The sequence below is a fragment of the Polypterus senegalus genome, chromosome 8 (genome assembly GCF_016835505.1).
Source record: "Polypterus senegalus isolate Bchr_013 chromosome 8, ASM1683550v1, whole genome shotgun sequence".
Taxonomy (NCBI): Eukaryota; Metazoa; Chordata; class Cladistia; order Polypteriformes; family Polypteridae; genus Polypterus; species Polypterus senegalus.
In genome coordinates this window covers 140,425,379-140,433,571 of record NC_053161.1, presented here as the reverse complement: position 1 = coordinate 140,433,571, position 8,193 = coordinate 140,425,379, and the positions used below count along the sequence as shown (strand labels likewise).

General features: G+C 40.6%; 1 non-coding gene across 1 annotated transcript; it reads right to left on the bottom strand.

Annotated features, from left to right (window-relative positions):
• Window positions 1-7,158: 7,158 nt before the first annotated feature.
• Window positions 7,159-7,230, bottom strand: trnad-guc. Its single transcript has one exon. It is a non-coding gene; the product is annotated as a tRNA-Asp (tRNA).
• Window positions 7,231-8,193: the final 963 nt, after the last annotated feature.

Sequence of the window (8,193 nt, the reverse complement as noted above, 5' to 3'; positions counted from 1 at the left end):
TATAAAGACACTAAAATACAAAGAGTCAACAAATGCAAGACAATGAAATGACCCTGACTGTAATATAACAATACTGTACATTCTCCCTGGCTGATATGCCTCTACTGCACAAAGAGGACATTAACTATCCACGGCTGCCACTCCCAATACAAAGCCATTCAGAGGAATCTATTCTAATAGCCTGGGGCTTCGTTTCCATTTGTGTGGACGGATACAGTGCATTCAGAACACATTCAGACTTCTTCACTTTCTGTGCACTTTATTATGTTGCAGATTTTATTTTAAATTGATAAAAATGCACTTTTTACCTATAAATCTACACCCAATAACTGTGGAAGAAGAAGTTTAGGGTAACATAGCATTCATCTTAAAGAAATAGCATAAAGGCTTAATAAATATGGGCACACCAGGAAACCAGATAAAGGTCAGGTGAACAACAAAATGTACACTGAAATATAATTATTGGTTTAGGAAAAATACTGAGATTGTCCACCAACGGTGTCTGGGCTTTCCCTTAAAGATAGAGTGAGAAGCTCAGTCATCCAGGAGGGGCTCAGAGTAGAACCGCTGCTCCTCCTCATCGAGAGGAGTCAGATGAGGTGGCTCAGGCATCTGATCAGGATGCCTCCTGGATGCCTCCCTGGTGAGGTGTTCCGGGCACGTCCAACCGGGAGGAGGCCCTGGGGAAGACCCAGGACACGCTGGAGGGACTATGTGTCCCGGCAGGCCTGGGAATGCCTTGGGATTCTCCCGGAGGAGCTGGAAGAAGTGGCCGGGGAGAGGGAAGTCTGGGCTTCTCTGCTCAAGCTGCTGCCCCCGCGACCTGACCTTGGATAAGCGGAAGAGGATCGATGGATGGACTGAGATGGTCAAGTAAATGTACAAGAAGAAAGGTTGATGTAATATACAAAATGCACTGAAGGATGACTAAGCGATGACTAAGAAATCAGCAGAGGTCCTATGAACAATGAGAATGGACAGTTGTGATATGCACAGAAATTTCAAGGGTAGTAGCTCATCTCAAAAGGTATAAGAAGGACCAGAATATAATATAATAGACTTTTATTTTATATAAATCATTAGGGTGTAAACCAATGAACCAACCAGAGTAAAATGTATGCACTGATTGACACTGTATGTAAAGTCAGTAGTTTATAAAATGAACCTCTATTCTGTGTTTCTCAGATATTGATCATGCTGCTTTTGAAGAATGCTCCCTCCAAGGCATTTTGCCAAGGAGTAATTAAAAGATACCATGAACAGCTTTTCTCCTTCTCAGCTTCTTCTTTCTTTGGTAAGATATTAAATTTTGACCACATAACCCATAATGACAAAGTGAAAACATGCTTTTAGAAATGATAGTACATTTATTAAAAATGAAAAATGGAAATCTCTCATATATTTAAGTATTGTGTAGAAGCCCCTTTGCCAGCAATTGCAGCTTTGAGTCTTCTTTGGTAAGTCTCTACAAGCTTTACACACTTGGATTTTGGCAGTTTATCCCATTCTTTCTGTCAGATCCTCTCAGACCCTGTTACATCGGATAAGAAGTGTCTATAGACTGCCATCTCCAAGTCTCTCCACACATGTCTGTGGTGTTTACGTCTACTCAAGGACAGAGACTTGTCCCAAAGGCACTCCACTGTTGACTTGGCTGTATGCATCAGGTCATTGTCATGCAGAAATGTGAACTGTTGCCCCAGTCTATAAGGTTATGTGCGTTCTGGAGGAGGTTTTCTTCAAGCACCTAACTGTATTTGGTTGAATTCATCCTTACCACAATGCACCCACAGAGGCATATAAGGGAGAAAAGGAAAAGAGAAACAAAATGTCAGAAAACAAAGTAGATTAAAGGGAGGAAATAAGGAAAGAAGAAAGTAAGGAGGGGAAGGAAGGGGGAGGGGGGGGCAGGCAAAAATACGGGAAGAAGAGAACCAGGGCAAGAGCGAGTGAGTGAGCAAAGGAAAGAGAGAGAGAGAGAGAGAGAGAGAGAGAGTAGAGGCTGGTAGCCGTGAGGATAGCCCAAAGAAAAGGAGCAGAACATGGGGCTGCTGAAGAGGATCACTCCGGCTGAGCGTTTCAAGGAGCTGGAGTGATCAGAGGTGCGAGAGACTCTCCACGGAAGTCCGGGAAGGCAGCAGGAGTCAGAGACTCCTGGAAGGACTCAGAAACGTGGGGGCAACCTGCACCTTCATATATTGTGTACTAATTTAGACCACGTGAGCAGCTTTAACGGACAGTACAATAGGTTGCATTGCTAAACTTGCTAAACTAAATTCCTCACGCATCAAAAAGACTGTTACGGACATTAAAAAGCACAAAAATATATTTTATATTTATATTTGGACAGAAGTATAGCGTGAAACTGAATCAATTGCATTTAATAATGCCACAGGAATAGAAAAGCGATGCATGGACATATTTATATGTGTAATATAAAAACTGGCGGCACCCAGCGTCAAAGCAGTGCTACTGTTCTTGTGTGATTACTCATTATTTTCATTACGCGGCTGTATAAATACACAGAAACTAACCGCATATTTTTTTTTTACTGTAATGCATCTGATTGTAATTAACTCGTAACAATATAATGGTCCAGAGAACAGCCATAATATTCCAAATACCATAACTGCTTTAGCGTTGTTACTCTCACTTGTCCTTCTTCTTCGTCTTCTTCTTTCAGCTCCTCCCGTTAAGAGTTGCCACAGCGGATCATCTTTTTCCATATTTCTCTCACTGCACGACTCGGAGGATTTATATCACTGTATCTGTGTGTGAATCACAGCAGCAGCTGATCGGAAAGAGAATTATCGGTATACGGCATTAATCACACGCTGTCTCTGCCACGGCAAAACGTTTCAAAGCCTTTCCTGTACAGACCTCGCGGTTCAGAAACAGTTTAATCCCCAAAACTTTAAATGCAGCCAATCAAGTGCTCCTTGTAGAACGGTTTGTACTTATAAGTACAATCACCCCACTGTAAACTTGCACTACAGTTATAATATCTCACAACCTGAGCCACTTTATAAAGCGCGTATTTACATATGATGACGATATCATTTTTAAGGTGAAATGCAGCAAAATATGTTTGTTAAATTATACACGTAAAACTTTAACTTCACAACTGGGAGTGTCGTGAAGGATAGAATAATTAAACATGTACTACGAAGATATTTCAATGTTCTTTAAACGTTTTGAAGAATCGGCGCTAAGCTTACAGATGGCTTAACGTCTATTACAGAGCTGATTTTATGGCGATCGGTTACTTGGGGAAAGAAAAGCAAGGACTCTTGGGGCGGCCACGCCAATATATATTGAATATAAAACAGAAAGAGAAAATAACAACACAGCTAAAAACGCAGCGACAAATTTCGACAAAAGATAAATGCTTGTCATGAGCACGAGGCTCATGAAACACATGTTTAATAATGTGCTTTAGCTCCTATCATCATGAAAATGACATCACGTATACATCTCAGTATTTTAGTTATTCAGAGAACTGTAATATCACAAATGTAATGGACTCTGTGTCCAGTTGGAGGAAGAGAGCCAGTTTAAGAAGCAAGTAGTGATTCACACACATAGATCACATACGAGTAGAAGATCAAATACAAAACAAAGCATTTAACGTGCTACTTTAATTACGATGTGATTTGAGAAACTGGTTAATTAAACGATTTTAAGATGAAGTTTATAATGTTCTACTAAATGACAAAATAAACTACGTGATTAAAGTGGAAATGTAGAGATTGAAGTTGACATTTCGTGCTTTTCCCCCACCGTGTGCCTTTTTCTCTGTACCCTAATAAACTTTCATATGACACTCAGACAGTGGGCTTACAACTCTTCTTTTCACGGCAACTTTGATATGTGACTTCTTTTTTATTTCCGGCACTGTGCGATTTTGTGAATGTCAGCTTTCAAGTTTCTCCAACACGCTATGCCACTCGATCAACTTCATTTTGTTGATTATACCACGGTTTATTTGAACAAATAGTATATGTTTTTCCTTTGCCTCCACTTGGTATTCGCTGAAATTCTTATATTTTCCCCGTGTTTTTCCCATTGTCTTTTCACAGAAGGCTGCGCTTAAGGGCGATTTATATTGATTTGCATATTCAAAGAGGCGTAATTCTGGGAGGATTTGGGGCGTTACAAAATGCGCGTGCACGAGCGTTAGTTTTCACGCTGATCGGGATTTATGTAGCGGAAGAACGTGGAAGTTGGAGTACGCACAGATTCCTGCATCTGGATTTTTCTGTGCGTAAACACATTTCGGGTTTTGTGCTTACGCCATGTTATAGTGCGAGTTCTACGCACGGCGTTATACATGAGGCCCCTGGATGGCAGCAAACACTTCCTCAAGGATAAGCTTCAGCTGCTCAATGCTCCTGCCCTTGTTAAAAAGATAGATGGACGAGTAAACGTGTCACCGGTTTAACATACCACGTGCCTGCTCAATATTCTTTCACTGAAGCACACATTATCAGTCGTAGGTAACCTTGGCGTCATAAAGAAATAACCTGTAGGGTGACAGAATAAAAGCAATCATAAGTGTGCCTTTTTCAGTTATTACCGTCTAGTGGTCTACAGAACAGAAACACGAATTCACATCTGTGTATCAGCATTTAATAATGTGCTTGGTGATGACTTTGAGATAACACCATGGAAGACGAACAGGGCAGCTGGTGAGGTGAAGTGCACAGCTAGTCACCTTTTAAAATGACGGAATCTCACAACAGTGGTTTGCATTTTTTACCTTCTTAAAACATGGATATGCTGTTTTCGTGTTATGTGTGAAATGTCAAGGCGCACATCAATACTCAGTAATGTTTTTGGCTTGAAAGATGGGCATATTTGGTAAGTTTAAGGCTTTTTCCTTTTACCTATGGACTTGTGCATCTTAAGCCCCACTGTAAGCTGCACGAACTGATAAAGCATTTTTAAACGTTTAGAAATGTTTCAGATTAGAACACCGCAGTATGTGGCAAATTGCTATATTTGTGAATAAATAACTGGCCTGAAAACGGCCAACTAATCCTTTAACATGCAAAGAAACACGAAACAACAAGACGAGCGGCATGGTATTGATCTTCTTCCTTTGTTCACTGCAAGGGCACCACGTAGTGTGGTCCTGGCCGATAGCTACAAGCATAGACATATATAGATAGACGCAACATTCACTGTGTTGCCCAGTCGACACGATACGTCAGCGCGTCCGCCTTATTGCGAGTGGTAAAAGTGCCATTTAAAAGAATACAGGTAGACGTGGAAACCGGGTTTTCTGATGAAAAAACAATAACGTTTAAAACAGCATCGTTTACGTACAACAGATTTTGGCGAATCGTTTAAATGCAATTATTTATATCAATGTATACACTAATAATGGAAATTATTAAATAATAATATTATTAAATAATTCCTCCCATATAAGTAACATTTCTCGGACTGCTTTCTTCCATCTCCAAAACATTTCTACTGTAGACTTCATCCTGTTCTTACGCAGCACAGTACTGAAGTATTGGTTAATGCCCGAGTCACCTCACGTATAGATTATTGTAATGCTATTCTATCTTGCATCCCACAAAAACGTATCCATCGCTTACAACTTCTTCAAAATTCTGCTGCCAGGATAATAACCTGCTGTTCTAAATCCACTGAACATATTACACCTATTCTCACTCAACTTCACTGGCTCCCTGTTAACTACAGAATACAAAACAAAATACTGCTCTGAACATTTAAAGCTCTCCACAGTCTTGCTCCCCCCTACCTCACTGATCTCCTACAGACTTGCACTCCCTCTCGCTCTCTCAGATCCTGTAATTTGAGAGTATTCAGCCTGGCAATATGGTGCAGCCTTAGTTTGTGGAAGACAGACAGAACTAAAGACATGAGCATAAAATGATGGTTGTCAGTTTCAAACTGTGTTTCTTCAATGTGCTTCTTGAGAAAAAAACATCACCAAGTTTGAGAAATATTAACAGCTAATAACAATCTACATAGTTAGTGACTAAATACGTTTAGCCAAAATGTTGCTTGGAGGCTCACGTGAGCACATAAATGCATAGCTTTGCTAGCTTAGCCTGGCGTAGCTAAAGTAAAGATTATAAAATGGGATTTTCTAATGGCCAAATATAACCAAAACAATTGTTCAGCCTTACCTATGAAATGTAATCCCCCGTGATCTGGTTTGGAGCGTGCAGCGGTTTGTACAATGCCAAGCAGCACATGTGTGAGGCATCTTTATCCATTACTTCACTCCAGCAGTGCCACTCGCAATATGGCGGCGACGTTGACGTACGATGCTGCTGGACCTGGTCATTTAGCGTCTAGTACATGTTGCTGCCGCTCGGAGTAAAATGGGTGGATCGGGGAGGGGCGGGATAAATGTCAATCAAATTCCAGTTTAGCGAATCACGTTGTTACTAGTGCAGGACTTCGGCGAATCATGTTGTTGCCAGTACACATCAATCAAACGTTAATTTGTTCAAATTCTCTGGCAGTTTGCAAGTAGTCCGGTGCTATCTCGGGTACCCTGATAGTCCATCGAATGGCCAAAACTCTTGTGACGTGGCAGGGAGGGGAGTCATTTTATAAGGGGGTATCTGCAAATTCTCGTGGCACCATTCAGTCTGTGAACAATATTGTTTAGCATCTAAATAAAGTTTTGAAAGTATCGATAAGGGATGATTCCAGCCTTGTGCACTTTGCTGCCGGGAGCCCCCGACACCTGAAAAACAGTTTGCGCGTGGTAAACACTTTAGTGCGTGTGTTTTTTTTTTTCGAAACCTGCTAAAACGGCTACGGGTACTTCAGAATCTGAGTGTACTAGGGGTTTAATTGAAGCCGCGATATTGTGTTATCCGAAGCTGAAACCCCGCGGAACGTGGAAACGTCGGATTAGAAAAAAGTGAGTGTTTGCTGACTACCTTTCAGGCACAGGAGTTTGGGTGAAAACGCCATTTTCCTGGCTTCGTTTGTAAATTTTCTCTGAAATGAGTGCGGAACAGTAAGACGTGGCTTGAAAACGCAACGTTTTAATTGAGGGTGATTCTCGCCCTTTCCTCCCACGACATCCGTAATTTGTTTTAATATAAACAAAGGCGGATTTGTAAAATGGCCGAAATGAAAAGAACATTTACAAAAATGTTTGCTCTCCCCGTCGGGGAATCGAACCCCGGTCTCCCGCGTGACAGGCGGGGATACTTACCACTATACTAACGAGGAGTTAGCTGAGTATGATGTTGTTGCAGATGCAGTTATGGTGTAAATAGGAGTCAAGATAAAATTGGCGTTAAAACTACCGAAAGAAGATGTTATCATTCTTTATAATGCATGCTTCGTATATAGGTATACTTAGATGGCGTCGCAGCATTTCGAAAATGACAGGCAGTGCACTTAAACTGAAATTGTTACGCCTGCCCCTTCATTATCTATAATTGTACTAAACCACTACCGATGTAATCTATTGTCGGCCACTTCCGTTTCGGGGGTCGCTGTTTTGCAGCTTTCCAATCTGCCTCAATAGACTATAGCTGCAGATTGGAGTCTGCCTGCCTGCAGCGACTACGTTTACTGTATACAATAATTAGGCTGTAATATTTTTCATTAGTTTTTAGGACATAAATCAATCGCTAATTTATTTGTTTTTTTTAGAATAATAAGAAACAATCGTTAAACAAAATGCAGTATTATCACAACACGCAAATACTCTGTAGTAGATTCGAAACGTTTTTGTTAAAGAAAAGCAATATATAATATAATATAAAACGTAGTAGTTTATAATTGAATACTTTAATATATATGTATTACAGGACATAAAAGCAAGAATTGGAATTGGTACTTGTGTACTGCACGGACTGTTTGTACCCTTTTCGGTACTTGTGTAGTAAACGGACGGCTCAAGAATTATAAGGACAGTTGTTCATGTTAAATACGGTCACATAACAATGTACAATTAAGCAAAATTATTTATTTGTCTTTTGTACAAATGTAAATAGGAAATCTTATAAACTTTACCACAAACTTTGTGTTTAAAATTGTTTTGCCACATCGCGGAATCGAACCTGCGTTTCCTCGGCACGGCCTAAATGCTGGAAGTACTGCACACTGGCTATTCTCGCCACTTCTTTTGTGGGGGCGCTGTTGTACCGTTTTCTTTTGTGCCGGCAACATCTACTACTACAGTAA